The sequence below is a fragment of the Mus pahari genome, chromosome X, assembly GCF_900095145.1.
Source record: "Mus pahari chromosome X, PAHARI_EIJ_v1.1, whole genome shotgun sequence".
Taxonomy (NCBI): Eukaryota; Metazoa; Chordata; class Mammalia; order Rodentia; family Muridae; genus Mus; species Mus pahari.
In genome coordinates, this window is record NC_034613.1 from 57612062 (window position 1) to 57631180 (window position 19119).

A 19119-nucleotide genomic window follows, 5' to 3' on the forward strand; every position below is an offset into this window, starting at 1 on the left:
AAGGGGTTACAGAGACAAAGTTTGGAGCTGAAACAAAAGGATGGACTGCCCAACCCAGGGGTCCATCCCATAATCAGCCACCAAACGCAGACTCTATTGCATACACCAGCAAGATTTTGGGACCCTGATATAGCTGTCTCTTGTGAGGCTATGCTAGTGCCTGGCAAACACAGAAGTGGATGCTCACATTCAGCTATTGGATGGAACACAGGGCCCCCAATAGAGGAGCTAGAGAATGTACCCAAGGAACTGAAGGGGTCTGCAACCCTATNGGTGGAACAACAATATGAACTAACCAGTCCCCCAGAGCTCGTGTCTCTAGCTAGATATGTAGTAGAAGATGGTCTAGTCAGTTGTCATTGGGAAGCGAGGCCCCTTGGTCTTGCCAACTTTATATGCCTCAGTACAGGGGAACACCAGGGCCAAGAAGGGGGAGTGGGTGGGTAGGGGAGCGGGGGCGTAGGGTATAGGGGACTTTGGGGATAGCATTTAAAATTTAAATGAAGTAAATACCTAATAAAAATTGGAAAAATAAATAAATAAAAAAAATCTTGAACCTCAAAGTGGCAAAATCAGAATTGAAAAAAATAAAAAATAAAAAAATAAAATAAAATACTATGCTCACTACTTGCCTAATGTTTTTGTTTTAACACTCAATAGCAGTGTTTTAAAAGTTATATGAAGAATAGATACAAATATAAAAGCTCAAAGAATACTTTGGAAAGTGTATTAGCCCACATTCAATTGTATCTAATAACACACTTTATAATTATAATTTTATATTTTAAACAAAGATCAAATCATACATGAATTTATTTTTAGATATGGATTTCAAAATAACTTTAGTTTGTATGCTCAGGAGAGAGATGAAAAATGAAAGCCTGAAGTTGAAAAATATGTGTGCACTTAGAAAACAGGGGTATTAGAGGATAAGTTTCTATAAAAGGGTCAAAAATGAGAAGTTAGTTAATGGAGTGTCAGGGAAGCAAAAGATGAGAGGTACACTGCCTGATGAGAGGAGAAAGTCTGAAGGCATCATTTTTTGACAAGTGAAATCCTTTGCAGAGGAATTTTGTTAACAGACATCAAACTGTAAAGGGTTGAGCACAAGTGAAGTGTGCAGACTAATCCTTCCATAGGTTTCTCTTTGAAATGGAGTAAACAAACTAGATGGACTGCATACTCTCAACTTTTGATCATTGGAAACTAGTTGCATGTCCCCTCTGCTCAGTAGCACTATTACCCCAAGACTGTGTTTTAAAATGTAGTTTCCACTATGGGGCTGCTGACCCCTTCAGCTCCTTGGGTACTTTCTCTAGCTCCTTCAATGGGGATCCTGTGCTTTCTCCAATGGATGACTGTGAGCATCCACTTCTGTATTTGTCAGGCACTGGCAGAGCCTCTCAGGAGATAGCTATATCAGGCTCCTGTCAGCAAGCACTTGTTGGCATCAGCAATAGTGTCTGGGTTTGGTGGTTGTTTATGGGATGGATCCCCAGGTGGGGCAGTCTCGGGATAATCTTTCCTTCAGTCTCTGCTCCATACTTTGTCTCTGTAACTCCTTCCAAGGGTATTTTGTTCCCCCGTCTAAGAAGGATCAAAGTATCCACACTTTAGTCTTCCTTCTTCTTTAGCTTCATGTGGTCTGTGAATTATATCTTGGGTATTCTGAGTTTCTAGGGTAATATCCACTTATCAGTAAGTACATATGTGTGTTCCTTTGTGGCTGGGTTACCTCACTCTGGATGATATCTTCTAGATCCATCCATTTGTCTAAGAATTTCATAAATTCATTTTTTAATAATTGTGTAGTACTCAATAATGTAAATGTACCATATTTTCTGTATCCATTCCTCTGATGAGGGACATCTGGGTTCTTTCCAGCTTCTGGCTATTATAAATTAGGCTGTTCTGAACATAGTGGGACATATCTCCTCGTTATAAGTTGGAGCATCTTCTGGGTATATGCCCAGGAGTGGTATTGCTGGATCTTCCGGTAGTACTATGTCCAGTTTTCTGTGGAACTGACAGACTGATTTCCAGAGTGGTTGTACAAGCTTGCAAACCAGTACCCCCCAGAGCTCCCAGGCAGTAAACCACCAATCAAAGAAAACACAGGGTGGGACTCATGGCTCTAGCTTCATATGTAGCAGAGGATGGCCTAGTGGGTCATCAATGGGAGGAGAGGCCCTTGGTCTTATGAAGGTTCTATGCCTCAGTATAGTAGAATGTCAGGGCCAGGAAGCAGGAGTGGTTGGGTTGGGGATCAGAGAGAGGGGGGAAGGGATAGAGGATTTTCAGAGGACTTTCAGCTGAAAGAACATTTTTTCAGAGGAGCTGAAGGTACCAATGTGATAAAAGTAAGAAAGGTAGACAAGCTCTGGAAATCTGAAACACAGAAGGACAACTGTCATGTAAGCTCAAAACACCAAGGCTGCTTGTTTCAACTTGATCTCTCTTTATTAGTATTTAATATACTTCAAGATCTCTAACAGACACTCACAAAGACACACACACCAGGCTGCACCTCTTTTCTGATAAAAAGTGGAAACTTCCTGCCATGACATTACATTCCTCTGCACTTCATTCTGATTTTCTGATGTCATCCCGAACTCCCTTTATGGCCCCAATACTTTTCCTCCATGGATACCTCGAATCTGTAGGTTAAATACGAGTACATAGCAGCTTCTATCATCAGTCATAGTCTCTTTTTTCTGGGCAGTCGTGTTCTCATATTACATCTAGCAAAGGTTTTCTATCTCTAAGCTTCTCTCAAAGAATACACTAGTATGTGTAATGAAGGGAAACAAATGGACATTTAAACTCAGAATTGTGCCCATTTGCCTCCTAGGTTGTATTGCTCATGTCATCAGTGAAATAACTGTCTATAATTCTCCAAGACTATATATTTGTATCCCAGAAAATATATATCATTGGGAGCAGAGAACATCTTCAAATCTTTGAATATGTGAACACGTCTTAAAGACCAGAATCACAATAAAGTTAATGGCATTACAGTGTAGGAGGCTTGATTTTACTTTGCTATCATTGGCAATTGTTTGTTGCTCTGTGTTGCTAGGAAGCACTCTGAAAGGGAAAGGGGAGAGGGTAAAATCATTCAGAAAGATGCTGCAACTCAGGTTGGCAGCAATGGCTAAGGGCCAAGGAACAAGGATACCAGCTATTGTTTTATAAATTATAGTGCATTGCTGCTGCCCAAGTCCTTTTCAAGTCCACTACCTGCACAGTAGCTTTGTTTGATTGGGTTTGAAGTTGAGATTTTTGTGAAAATTAAAGAAAGGGGACTTAGTTCAACAGCTGGAATGATGTGGCACAGAATCAAAACGGGAAGATTATCCATCAGGAAAAGTAATTCTGCATGGGTAGAATTGAAGTCTGGTGGTATGAGAGAAAACATTAATAATCCCCTCAAGAATCCATAAAGACATTTGTAAGACTCTCTGGCATATGCTATGTAATGTGAGCTATTTCCATTTCAATTTCAAAGTTAATGTGTCTCAGTTGATGCTGGTTATACATTTATTCAACTGACTGAAGGACATCCCTGCTTAGAGACTTATGGAGTATCAGCTCTAGACAACTGACCTCAAGTTCCCCCTTCTACAAAGTCCTAATCTCTCCCAGTTGAAGTTTTCTATATTTAATAATTGCCAAGTAGCACTATTTATCCAGCTGCTCAAATTTCTCTTCCTCGCCCCTCTCCCATCATGTCCCGTCAATCACCATGGCTTACTATTTCAACATCCACGATATCAAATTTTGCCTCCCACTGTTGACTTCCTTAGTATCAGCTGTGAATACTCCCAGCCAAAGCCTCACTAATCCCATGACTTCCACTCCCACTTTCTCACAGCCCTTACTCTACACACCAGACAAAGCAACAGAGCCAGATCATGCCACACCCCTACACAATGTATTTGTAAGATTGAAAAAAAAGTCCAAGTTCCTTATGTCTTTCATGACCTAGCTCCTGCTGGCCTTCATCACGAACTTTCTCTCATTTGGATTTTCCATTTCAGTCTCTAAAAACTACTTTTCCTGGTCAGACTACTTCAAGCTATCCCTTTTATATTTTGAAATGTACAAAACTTTCAGTTATAACTTAATTGCCAATTTTTTTTAGAAAGGATGACCATACTTTCCAGCTCTCTGAGTTATGTGGCCATCCTGCACCTTTTCTTGGCATCTGTTTATTCCTCTGTCATATTGCTATGTTCCTTAAATTGTCAGTTTCTCTCTCTCTCTCTCTCTCTCTCTCTCTCTCTCTCTCTCTCTCTCTCTCTCTCTCTCTCTCTCTCCCTGTTTCAGGTTCTCAGCTATACCATCCTATCACTCAGCACAAAGCCTGCTTTACATATAGTGTTAAATAAATATTTATTTCCTAAGTTAAATGCTATGCATGAGATGTTTTTATTAGTTGTATTATTTCAACTTCATTACCTTGTAAGCAATATATTATCACCTTGAACCAAAACTTTATGATATTTTCCCATTTAAATTCAACATAGAACATGTTCAGCATATCAAGTTTTATTTAATTTTAGTAAGAACTAAATAAAGTATTCTTAATGCCAAGTTTTAGACACTCATGGAAGAAATTCAGCATACAAATCTCTTTAAAAGCAGTATAATAATAATTGTCTTAGAAAAGGTCACTTTGTTAGTTGTCCTTTAATAAATATAGGACATTCTGCTTTGCACAGTAGAATATTTTACATTCATAAATGCTGTGCTAACGTCCCAGAAATACTTAATGCTCTTAAGTGGATTAAACATGCCTCCTATGATCTGATTTATATGGTGAATATGCCAAGCAAATCCTTTCTCTGCAGAGAGAAAAAATTGTAAACTTCAGTTGAACTCTGATAAAATTATCATATACACCTACCTAGTGGATAATGAATTAATAAAAATTTGCTTTAAGCTCTTCTTATGATATAACCAGCCAATGTTTGCAGATATGTTAAATGTAGCAGATATATCCTGAAACCATACAGCTTCCTAAGGCATTCACTGGATATTTGTGTTTAGAACACCAGAAGAATATTAAGTGCAAAGAAGGAGTTGATTTATAAGGTATGTTAAAACATCTTAAATTTTAAGGCTAAATCAGTATCTTTATAATAATCAGATGCTAAAATGAAACTCTTCTACAGTGACTTACCTAAAACATCATTACAAATTTTTTTGTCTTTTCACTTTTTTAAATTTAGAAACCAAATTTCTCTCACATGGCTCACAGTAATTTGATTTCTCAACCAATGCTCTGAAGTTCAACTCAGAAAACAATATAATATATGTAAAATGATACTTGTGATTAATTTTAGAGTATCATATGTTTCTATTCCTGATAGTGAATTAAACTCTTTGCACTAGATCAGTCTCTAACACATCAATAATACTAAATGGATCCCCAACCCATGATGTCACTAGTTTTAGCCCAGTCTTTCATACAAGAAGAAAGAATTGGTTTCATTTTAGAGATTTGGGGTTTCATCTTACAGTTTATGCATTATCTTGCCTGTAACTTCCCTGACACAAATGGTCATGGCTAGAAATGAAGGCCAAGAACCCAGAACTGGAGTGACTGACATTCTGTAGCATAATCCCACCATAATACAACATATTTGGCAGTCTTTGATTTGTCGTCCAAGTCCTGGTGCCCTGTAATAATGGATTTTGTGATCAAATCTACTCTAGAGTATAAAAAAAAAATAAAAGAAATACCCAGCACTGATATGTCAACAACTCCAGACCAAATCTGTTCATTATTCCCTCTCTAAAATATAAATTTTTAACAATCTTGGTTATAATCTCCAAATTACAAATATCAATTAGTAATCTAAAAGATGGTTTTCAGAGTATGAGGGAAGGAAGTATAGAGAGAATTGCAAGCAAAAGGAAAAACAGGTAAAGATTAGTATAATCAATAAGAACAATGGTTTCTTTAAATGACTACAGCAAGATAGAGAAAGAGTTTTCCAAGGCAGGTACCAGAATTCAGAGTGATAGTCTATGGCCTTTGGGCTGACTTGCCCCATCACCCCTTTCACAGTTCCTGAGAATACTGTATCAGGACACAAAAATCATTGACGGTCATTTTCACCTTGAAATGTTGAAGAAAGGGCCAGTATGTCCCTACTCTGCTCAGTGTAAAAATGTGTCATGACACAGCCATAACACGGATTAAAATAAGCCACACTTTGTCACTTAAGTGGTAGGATAGCCACCTAATTAACTCACATGTTCATTTTTAACCAGAATTTGATATGCTAGGCACTATGAGGAAAGTGAGTAACTATTGTGAATTATGGCATATTACTATAATTTGAAAGGAACATATGTTTAAAGTATTCTGTGCTTATAAACCATAACCATGGAAAGTGGACAGGCAGATAGTTTGTATAAATCATCCATTTCATGAATCTGTAAACCGAGTCTATGTTGTGACAAATTCAACCTAAATCAAAGCAATTATCTGGGGATTAATTCCAGATTTCTGTATTACTGTGAAGGCATGTAATAACAGAGACACTTTACAAGGCTTTGGGAGTGAAAAAGGAAAGAGATGAGGAAAATCATTGGAAAACAGTGCATTAGTCAGAATTCTCTAGAGTAACAACTTTCAGAGAGAATCTACATATATAGAGAAAGGGGATTTATTAAAATGACTTAAAGGCTGTTATCCAGCAAGTCTAACAAAGGTTGGCTGTGAATGGAAAGTCCAATAGTTGTTCAGCCCATAAGCTGGATGTCCCAGCTGGTCTTCAGTATACACTGTATTCTAGAAGAAGCAACCTCTTACACCAGTAGAAGAATAGATAAATCTTAATCAATAACAGCTTTAGTATCAAGGAAGAATTATTACCAGACATCACTGTTCATATAGAAATCATTTGCTCAAGAAACCAAATATCTACCACAATGTTTACTGTTAACTATTATTTCCCATTAGGAGTAGACTTAATATGCATATGGTGCAACCTTTGATAATACCCCAATTACAAGTGATTAGTAAAAGATCATGATATTTGGTTCTTACAAGACAGTTATCATTTAGAACCCTCAAGTGAAAGGATAAAAATTAGAAGAAATACATTTAATAACTTGATATTATCATAGAATGATCCAGATCAGATCACCAATAATGCTGCTTTGGGTGGGTGGCTATGGTTACCATACCAACTTATTGTACTTTTGTGGCTACAGTGGTCGTAGGTTTCCTTATTGCAAGCAGTTCAAATGCCATATGTGATATGTTGATTCAAGGTGAATTGCCCTCTATAGTAGTAAAGTCATCACATTAGAAAATAGATTTCTTCTGTATCTTTGGGAAAGCCAGTTTGCCAGTGTAATATATCCTAAAATGAGAAAATTCAGTACCAGGATTTCTAAGTAATTCCCATTTGGTTTCAACCAAATTATTACATTATGTCAGAAAGAAACTCTTGTGAGTAGCAATAAGTATATCTTGCCATGTTAAGTATATGTTTTTCATGACTATTTCATCATCTTACCTATACTCTCAGTCATTAATATTTCCACAAACACATGGTGTAGCCTTGAGGTATCTGGGGCAAAATGTCCTTCATAATGGATGAAAATAAGTTTGCTGGGTGTCTATATGGGGCTGGTAACATGCCAACATTTAATGGAATGTCCAATTGTTCCGATGATTTTATGAAAAGATTAAGAGTATCTTATTTCATATTGCATTCCATATTCCCTTCTCCTGGGACACTCCTCAGTCACCTTATTTGGGGGTCAGTCTTACTTTCCTTAGTGATTCACTGTTGTGTATTGCCTTAGTGCTGTTTGTATTTTGATGCTAATTCTACTTCTCCAAGAGGGGTTGCCTCTGGCAAGGAGTGAATCACACACTCAGGTGGCCTCATGAGAACCTTCTCCCTATTTAACTTGTAAAATACTAGCAGTGCACCTAGATTGGGCAGATATACCTCTACTATATTCCTCAGATATGAGATCCATTGTAACTTGTGGTTTCTCTAGGCCGTGTGCTTTTGCTCCATTTTCCTTCCACCTCATCTTCAGTTTTCCTTTCTCTCTCTTCTCCTCCTTTCTCTCCCTCTCTCTAAAACTCTTAGCTCCACTTTTCCCTTCCACTGCCCAGTCCCACTGCCCGCTCTAGCCTTTACAAGTTAAATTGGGGAGAAGGCTCACATAAACTCACCTGAGTATGATTCACTCTTTTTTTTTCCTATTTTTTAATTGGATAGTTTCTTCATTTACATTTCAAATGCTATCCCCTTTCTTAGTTTCCTCTCCGAAAGTCCCCTATCCCCTCCCTCCGCCCTGCTCCCTAACCCACCCACTTCTGCTTCCTGACCCTGGCATTCCCCTATACTGGGGCATATAATANTCACAAGACCAAGGGCCTCTCCTCCCAAGGATGGCCTATTAGGCCATCTTCATCTACATATGCAGCTAGAGACAAAAATTCTCTTCTAAGGCAGTCCAACTTGGGGGAGCCTAATTAGCATCAAAATACAAACAGCACCAGGGCAATCCACAGCAATTCACATCTCAATTGTATCTCAGAAAGAGTGAAGAAAAACTGTAGAAACTAAACTTTGGCCTCTATTCTCAGCTCATTAGCAAAGGATTACAAGGCACCACTCACATAGAGAGACCTCCTTTTGTCCTTCATCCATTTCAACTCTCCCTTTCCAAAATGAGCAAATTAACTGTATGATATCAACATACAGGAAAGAGTTCATGAGATAATTATATCATTAAAAGTTTATATGCATAAACACTAGTATTTTAGCTAACATTTGTTTCAATGAAAAATTGAAAGAAAAAAAAAAAACTTGTTGAGCCTTCCCCAAATTGATTGGCATTAGCAATTTGCCAAACATTTGGTGGTGCTAAACAGAATCAATAAATGATGCTAGAATTCTCCTGCAAGTTTTGATACATGCATTTTTATAATTGTATTTTCATTTCCAAATATAAATTGATATGATTCTTAATTATCCTCATGTCCTACATACAATATATATATATATATATATATATATATATATATATATATATATATATATAGGGCAGTTGAACATAGTTGATATCTCTTTTTATTACACTTAGTTTCCAATTTAGAAGTAGTAGATATAAATTCAAATTTAATTACTATTAATACGTACATCAAAAGATTTTCTAGTTTACTAAATCCTGTCCTACTTTACAAATGAAGAAACCAAGCCACCAAGAAGTGGTAAAATAAATCATTCTATTTATTGATATTCAATATATTTTCCCTGAGGAAATGTTTTTTTGCTACTGTCAATAACTCACCACATAAAGTGACAGTATTCCATTTTATAATCTCCTTTGATCTATTTGTTTTGTTTTATTATTAATTATTATTTAGTATTGTGTGCATGTGTGCACAGTATGTGGGGAGTACATTGCCACAGCATGCTTGTGGAGGCACAAGGATAACTTTGTGAAGAAGTTCTCACATTTCTATCTTTCCATGGGCTCTAGGGATTAAACTCATATTGCAGGATTCCATAGAAAGTGCTTTTACCCAGTGAACCAGCTAGATTATCTTTTTAATTTTACTCAGATATAAGTAGAAAGGAAGAGTTTTCTAGTACCTCACCCATCCATGGTCAAATAATAAACACTACTTAAGTATAGCTCCCAGTAAAGCTACTTTCTCTCATGGTTTCTGTCCCTACATAATACAAAGTGACCAAGATCAGTCCTCAACAAAATATGATAACCAAATCCAATGTAAATATTATTCATTTCACTCAGGAAATAATTGTAAGAATTGACAAATGGAACTGTAAGGAAATAAGAAGTTTCTCTCCAATGAATGCAATGATTATGAGAATAAAAAAGAGAAACTCCATAATAGTAGCCAATCTTTTCTGAGTTCATATTTAACACAGAATTATCATCTAGAATATATGGAGAACTCAAACACTAAACACCAAAAATAAAAAAATCTTTCAAACAATAAATAGGCAAATGAACTGATCCATTTTCAAAGGGAGAGATATACATAATCAATAAATACCTGGAAAATTTTGCATACATACTAGAAATAAAAGAAATACAAATCAAAACTCTGAGATTCCATCACATCCAAGTCTGCATCAAGCAAACAAGGAAGAAATAAGTGTGAAAATCCAAAAGAGTAGACCTTGTAGACTCCAGATGGGATTAAGCCACTATGGAAATCATTAGGGGGTTCTCAGAAAACTGAAATTATACTTACCATGTGATAGAATTCTACTACTTCTAAGCATTTATTTGAAGGATTTCAGCTTACTACAGAGAAACTTTCATACATGTTTGTTCCTGCACTACTCAAGAAAGCCAAGATATTGAACCAGCATTCATGTCAAGTAACAGATAACTACACACAAACACACACACACACACACACACACACACACACACAGGTGTATAATTATTAAACAAAAAAGAGAGGGATACATGTTATTTGCTGGAAAATGAATGGCATTGCAAGACAACATGAAAGCAAAATATGTTAGAGACAGAAAAACAAGCATTACATGCTTTCCTTCATATGAAGAATCTAGGCAACAGCAACAAAAAAGACAAACAGGTAGACTAAGGACTGATATCAAATAGAACAGGGATCCAGGAGAGAAGAAAGTAAGATATCTGAGAGAAATAGATGACATGAATATGATCAAAGTAAGGTAGGTATATGAATATATGAAGTTGTACAGTGAGCAGCTCAGTTGCTAAAGTGCTTCCCTTGAAAACATGTGGACCTGAGTCCCACCCTCAGCACTCAAGTAATGACACATGATTATAAGCACAGTGTCAGAGTGAGAAATACAGATGGATTCCTGGGGTCATAGCCAGCTATCTTAGTCTAATTGTCATGTCCTGGGTTCCAGAGAGAGAGCTTATCTCAACAATTACTGAGGTTTCCTAGAACCTCTACATGGACACACTAGCCTCTACATGCTGTGTGTACTTGCACATGTGTACATATTCACTCATACATGCACACACAGACATACATACACATATATATGCACACATAATGAATATAGATATAGATAAGATATATAAAAACAAAATTGAAAGTAATCTATAATCCTATCACTTGTGGCATAAACAGGACTAATGTTTGCAAAGTTTCTAAGGGTTATTTGAGTCACTTCCAGTTAATAATATCGGTGCCATTGTTTAATTGAGAAAATTTTTCTAATATGGTATACATTCACTCACATAGGAATATTAGCTGTTAGGTCAATGATAACCAAGCTACAATCCTTAGAAACACAGAGGTTATGTATAGATTAAGGTTTGAGAAGGGACAGATAGATCTTATTAGGAAAGGGAAACAGACAGTTACTAATGCATTAGGAGCCAGAATGGGAGGTTCAGGGAGGAAGGGAAAGGGGGGATAAGGGAGGAGATACAGGGAGAGACAGCTAAAATTAAGAGCCATTTGAGAGATAGTTATAGAAACCTAGTGCATTAGAAGCTTCCTAAAATAGATATATATATGAAGGTGATCTAATCAGCAAATAATGGGTGAGATAAAGTCCCAACTAAACATCTCGTGTGACCAAATGAAGCTTCTAATACTAGTATTTAATTATATCCGATTATGTTGTTCGCCATAGGGTCCCATGGAAATCCCCAAACAATCTAGGCCATTGACAAGCTATAGGTTGCTCTCCACAATATTCCAACAAGGACCCATGCTGAAAACATCTACAAAACACATTAAACATGTAGATGTTAAGCTAGAGCCTTCATCTTTGGTACAAAAAGGTACTCTGAACACTATCAAAAGGAGCATAATCACAAACCCAGCCACAAAACTTTGATCTACAATGCTTCCCTGCCTATAAGATATGCTAGTGCAATAGTGGCACAAACCTTGTGGGATTAAGCAACCAGTGACTAATTAGTCTTATGGCCCTCTCTATGAGATGGAACCCCTACCAGACACTGTTTTGTTGGGTGACCAGAAACCAGAGACGAAATAGGCCATAGACCTAGGGTAAAATAAAATACTACTGTTCTTAAAAAAGAAAGAAAGGGTAGTAATAAAATTATACCTGCTGTGCTCATTGATGGGTGCCTTGCTCTGCCATCATCAGAGAAGCTTCTACCTATATGGCAACGGGTACAGATATCCACAGCCTGATAGTATGCAGAGAGTGAAGAGACCTTGGAGCACTCAGCCCTAAGTGGGATGTCTCCATCAAACCCCTCCCCTCAGAGCTCAGGGAACTTGACAGAAGAGGAAGCAGAAGAAATATAATGAGCCAAAGGGGACGGGGATGGAGACTAAGAAGACGAAACCCTGTAAATCAAGCAAAATTTATATGAAATCACAGAGACTGAAGCAGTCTGCATAGGACCTACAAGGGTCTGCATGAGGCCCTCAGAGAATATATTATGGCTTCCATTTTAGTGTTTTTATGGGATTTCTGATATACAAATAAATGAGTAGATCTTTGTTGGATCTTCTCTTGGACTCTTTTCTTTCTGTTTGTTTTGCCCAATTGCAATAAGTTAATTTTTGTTTTATCTTATTATATTTCATTTTATTATATAAAAATTTCGTTGTCTTTCTTTTTTATTTATTCTTCTCTCATACATCACTCCCGACTTCAGTTCCCCTCCCTCTACTTCAACCAGTCACACACACACACACACACACACACACACACACACCCCATCCCTGTTTTTATAAGCATGTTCCAGGGAAACAGAAACAGTTTATGTTTACATTGTTGAGAATTTTATCCCCTATTACATCTTATATGGTCAACAATATAAGAAGAAATGCACTATAGAAAGCATGAGCTCCATGGAACTATGAATAAGCAATGCTTTCTGTAATCATTAGTTCAGAGATCCACAGAAAATAGAATACATATGACTCAGAAAAGTCACAATTCTGTAAAAGACATTAAATGCATAGATAGTATGACTCTACATTTGAAAAGTAATTAGTTCAGTATGAAATATAAACCATAACACACAGAAATGAATCCGTTATAATGTCATTTCATAAAGAGTATGTAGCCTTGAAAAACACTACATACATAGTTTTAAATTAAAACGTCAACATTGTTTGCACTGTTAAAAAGAAAACCATCAGTTCTCCGACTACCCACAGCATCGGAAACACTGAGTACTGCAACCAGAATAAGCATGATTGTTAATAACACTCTTCTTAATGGCTGTTATTCTAACTGGAGTAATTGCAATTTTTGTTTCTCTTATGGATAGGGAGACTGTATAGTTTTTTTTTAATATCATCCATTTCCCTTTTATGAACTGTTCAATAAACTTTTTGATTAAGTTGTTTTACTGTTGCTTAGCTTTTGTAGTTCTTCATATATTGTGGTTATTAATCTTCTATCAGGTATATATCTAAAAAGTATGGCTAGAGGAATAAAGGGAATTAAGTGGAGGGATAGTAAAAGTAAAGTGAGTGGGAACAGAGCAGGGTAAGTTTGCTCAACATTCAATATATCTGTAAGAAATTTTAAATAATAAATATTAATTCTAAAATCATTCACACATTTCTTGGACATTTATATGCAGTAGAAACAAGGACAAGAATGTTTCTCATACATAATTACCATTTCCACACTATTTAATAAAAATTTACTATTAAGCTATGAAGTAAATACCTTTAAAAATTGTAATCTACCCTTAAATGCAAGTAATCAAAGTAGTATGGTTCACAATCTACCAGTTTCTCATATAGTTCCTCCATTAAAAGACAAAAGGAGACATTAGGATACATGAAGTCCACTTGTCTAAATACAATTTAATTTTGTGCATGAAATAAAATTATCTTTGTGTAAATTTGGATTTGATCAATATAATTAATCTAATTTTCAGAAAAAGAATGACTAATCTTAATGGTCAATGACTGAAGGTGTGAACTTTAAAAGCAATATTCCTGTCACAAGTATATGATCTGTAGCTTCCTACATTACTATGGGTAAAATATGTAACATATTCATCCCTTAGTTCAATCATCTATAAAATAGAAAGCAATAGTGCTAACCTCACAAATAGATTGAAAGAATAAAATAGAAAACACATTGTTAAGAAGAATCACTATTCTATAATAAATATTAAATGAGTAGATAGTATGACCCTACATATGGAAAATAAATAGTTCAATATGAAATGGAAACCATGACATACAGAAATAAATCAGTTATAATGTCATTTATTAAAGAGCTCATGGCAAGATTGAAAGAATAACATGAATGTGCAAATAATTAGAATCTAAGATAGGCTTGTTAATTCTCTATTAAGTAAGGATTATCATTTATGGGTTTTTTCATTTGAAGGTGACAAATCCAATAGTTTATGTAGCTGAATATCATATAGGCTCCAGGATACAAGGAAAATTTTTCATAAAGCACCTTCAAGGACTTGAATGAAGATTTCCCTAATCTATATTTTTCCCTATCTTTCTGTGTGTGTCTCTCTCTGTCTATGTATGTATGTCTCTGTTTCTCTGTGCGTTTGTGTGTGTCTCACTTCATCCCCCTTTCTAAGGATTCACTGTTAAAAAATAAATAAATCACTGTTTAAATCAGGAATCACTTCTCTTTGTTACAGGAATTATGTAAAATTAGCCACTAAGAGCTAAACTTTCCTACTCACCCTTGTTATCATTATACTTTTAGATAAATTATTAACATTAAGTAATATTTATCTTTTTATTCTTTTTCATTTATTTTGAATAAACTAAATGGGAAGCTAGAATTTAAAAGCAAGACCTAGCTATGAGAAATCTAATCTCCATCTAATCTTCATCAAATTCTAGATTATTTAGAAGTTGTATAGTTGATGCGTTGATTAAAATGTACAAATAAATTTATCTTAAGAGATATATAACCAAAACGACAAGAACCAATCAATTATCACAAAGTCAATTATAAGCTGATCACAAAATTACTGTTCGTGATCGCAAATATTAATGAAAAATATGTATTCCTACAAAGTATGACAAATTTCACAACTCTAGTAACTAGGAAAATGTCTTATCACCCCAAATTTATGGTTGGTATTCAGTAGAATATTATTAGAAATATTTTCCATGAAAATATTAGTCAAGAATTTTTGTTCAACAGTCAACAGCAGTATTGCCCTTCTTAATATATACTATTATTAAAAGAAGGCATATTTTAAAGCTGGATACATTACCACATGGCTAAGAAAACTATATTTCTAAGACTTCATTTTAGCTAGAAATGCAAATACAAGTTCAAGGAAATAAGATGTGAGTTAAAGAGATAAAAACCTTCTTCCTTCTCTCCTTTAATGAGAGCTATCTTAGTTGCTGAGAGAAACTTAAAAGTGCAAACCAATCATATTAGAGCTGCTTCTTTTCAGACTGTAAAAAAGTATTCAACTTGTTAAAAAGAATGTTTTATGAAAAACATTCCTTAATATCCAAACAATCCTACTTGATTCAAAAGATATCCTTGATCACATAATTGAATACAGACTAGTGCCTTTCTGAAACCAGAAATCAAATGTTTAGTTGTCTTTGAACCACTGGACAATTTTTTTGTTAAGCTTAACATTGCATTTTTATAGCTATAAGAATGATAAAACCAACTTAATATAAATGGCTTTATGAAAGTTTTTAATGCTTTCATTTAATAGTGTTCAAATATAAAGATATATATATATATATAATGAATATAATATCTTATATCTCTATATAGATTCATTATACTACTGAATAGTTTAAAACCATTTTTATATAAGTCAGTTCTGAACTGTGAGCTCCATGAGGTAAATTAATCTAATTTTTCTGTCAATGCTTATACATTCATGTTAATGTTGGAAGGCCCTTCTATAGAAGTATTGTGTTCTTATTTTTAATATGCTAGAAACCCTGCCAGGAAGTAATAGTGCTTGCAGCAATGCTAGTGAATGAATGAGAAAGCTGTGATTTGGAATTTTTAATTATTTAAAAAGAGTAATACTGTGGAAACTGTTGCCAAGATAATACAAAAAGCTACTTTCTCCTTTTATAAAAGATGAATATTCACAATGGAGGATATAGCATAAATTCTTCACCATCAAAGATTATTTTAACTATCTACACTATACATTGAAATGAAAATGGTAAAGGAGTGATTTGACTTTGTATATTAGTAACTCATTCATTCAACCACACATACAATGCACAGTGAGTTCTTGTACAGCAGCAGAAAATACTAAAAGACAAAGGAAAAGATATGTACAGGAGAAAAGACAAGTGATCAAGGGTGACTGTAGAAAAAGGAACATAAGTAGGAGATTTCCAATTCTCTAATTCAGTGGATATTTTTCTTCATTTGGAGATTACTGAATACCTGCTATGTACCTAGATAATCACTATTGATATGGAATTATATCAAAGTTTGAGTTTTTCAAAGAACAAAATTGACTAAGAGGTTGGTTGTATCTTTCACAGCTGCTCCAAAGGAGTTGAGACTCAAGTCACTGTAGAGCTTCATTTGCAACAATCAACCGAGATTCTTTCAAAATTTTTTTCCCTCTGGGTTTTCCTTCCGAAAGAGTATATGCATGCTTGTGTATTGCACATGCATATACTCATTTCAACATGCAGAAAAACTAAAAACTAAGAACATTTTCATTCACATGTAAAGCTAGCTAATATACCGTATCTTTCTTTCAAGGCACAGATGTATGGGAATCTATAGTACAGAATAATCAAACTATAAGAGAGAAAAGAAGGTAAGAAACAATCTAAAAGAACATGATTCATTTTCCTCCACTATGTATGATACTAGTCCTCAAAATGACCCCATTCAACATCAAACAATAGGACTGCCAGGGCAAATATCATTTTCTCTTAATAGAAAATAATGTGATAATTTAGATGCAGTTAAATACACTATTAAGAATTTACATTGAATCTGTAGATTAAACTATATATTATAGGCATCTTAATAATGTTAATTATTCTTAATGCATGATAATGTGAGATCTTTCTACTGATGGCTTTAATACCTTGCATTATTTTTATTTTATTTTTTGATATTATAATATAATTATATCATTTCCCTCTTCTCTTTCCTCCTTTTAAACTTTTCTATATACTCTTCCTTGCTCTTTTGCAAATTCATGGCCTTTTTTTTCATTAATTGTTGTTACAAACATTCCTAAATACATAATTACAACCATTCAGTCTGAGTATTACTAACTATATTATAATGCTTTTAGGAATGACCAAGCAGTATTAGACAACTGACTGATGTGCTTTTCCCTGAGGAAAACTATTTCTCCCACTCCCAGCTTCCCTTAGTTGCCTGTAGTTCTTTGTGTCTAAGGTTAAGGCCTCGTGGGTTTTTTCTTCTGTTCATATCAGCATATTTATGTTCATCTTTATTTAGCTCATACTTAGGAAGTCATGTTGATGATGTTTATTGCTGCAGCTTCTGAAATGCCTAGAGGACACAATCTCACAACCAACTCCCCAATCTTCTGGTACTTTGAATATCTCAGCCCCTTACCTTCTCAATGATCTCTGAGCTTTAGGTACAGCAGTTGTTTTATAGATTTATCAATTGGGATTGGGATCCACAATTCTCCACTTTGATTGGTTGTGATTTTCTCTAATGGCCTCCATTTGTTGCAAAGAGAAGTTTCCTTGATATGGGGTCAATACTACATTGATCTGTGGATATAAAGACAAATATTTAGATTGTGGATACGGATTGTGCTAGTTTAGTAATGTAGTGGTTTTAAGTTCTCTTCCAAGATCCTGAGTAGTCAGTTAGGTTTCTGATACCAGGCATGGTTTTCCTCTTCTTGAGTGGGTCTTACAGCCACTGGTTACTATGAAGATTTGTGTGCCACTACTGCACCCTTAAGGTTATATGTTACAGTGATAAGTTTTTGGAGTTCTAAAGTATATCTCTAATTTCCTTGTTTACAGATACTGAGCAGAACTGTAAACTTGGAGCTACTTTTGGACCACAACATAAATATCCTTAACTTCGGTCCTATGGAGAGAGCTACAGAGGGCATGCTGTTATTCCTTCGGGTTACAGGATTTGTCTTCTTCAGTAACTTAAAGGGGTTAGGCTGGGTTTAAACCAATACATATGCATTTGTAAGAAATAATACAAAGATGCCCTAATGCTGAGATTAATGGCCTGCACCACACCTGGTTTGTTTTAAACTAAATAAAAAACAAAAACCAAAAAACTCACAATTTCTAATGTCCTAGAAAATACTTTATAATCTGGCATGCAACATACTATTCACTTATCTTTATTACTTAAATGTAATTTTTGTGCTTTAAAATGTTTTCTTTAGGCTTTTTGTTTGCTTGCCCTCTTACTTGAAGGAAGGCCCACTTATCCTGTTTCCGGGATATTTTTAAGTAGTATCAGAACCTACTTCATTGGGATTCTGATGGATACTGAATACCAACAGCTCTCCAAGAATCCCTTTGGACTCCAGCACTGGTTTGGGACTGCTAAGGCATCCAGTCATGTGCACTGAGCAGCTACTCCATTGTGGCCTTTCCATCAGGAGACAGCCTTCTGTTGGACTACCCAGACCACTGCCTGTTAACACTCTATATAGTTTCTATCCATTCTCTTCTTTTAGAGAGATCTGACTAACACACTGCTTTCTCCATAACCTGTGTACCTACTCCACTTGTCTGAAGACCCAAAGCAGGTTTCTTCAAAGGATACCTTGAAGCTCTTATTCATCCCTGCCGCAACTCAGCAACTCATCAATTAGCAATGGAACAGATGAGGACCAGGACCAGCTACTTTCCAGAAGTGTGAGGGACCTTCTAGGAGTCTAGCCTCCCCCAGTGAGTCACTTTAACTTCGCTTCATCAGGTCCATGTCAGGAAGGGCCCACCACACCATTCCCTCCTCACAAGTCTGACAGGCCACCCGGGTGCTTACCAGGGTGTGCTGCAGGTGAAGTGCCCATGCCTCCCACAGCTTCTTCTTCCCCCGGATACTGCCAAGTCTTCTACAAAGGGCATGCGCAAGCCCAGATGGCCTGGCATGGAGAGACATACTGCCTGATTGGAGGCTACCGTGTCTA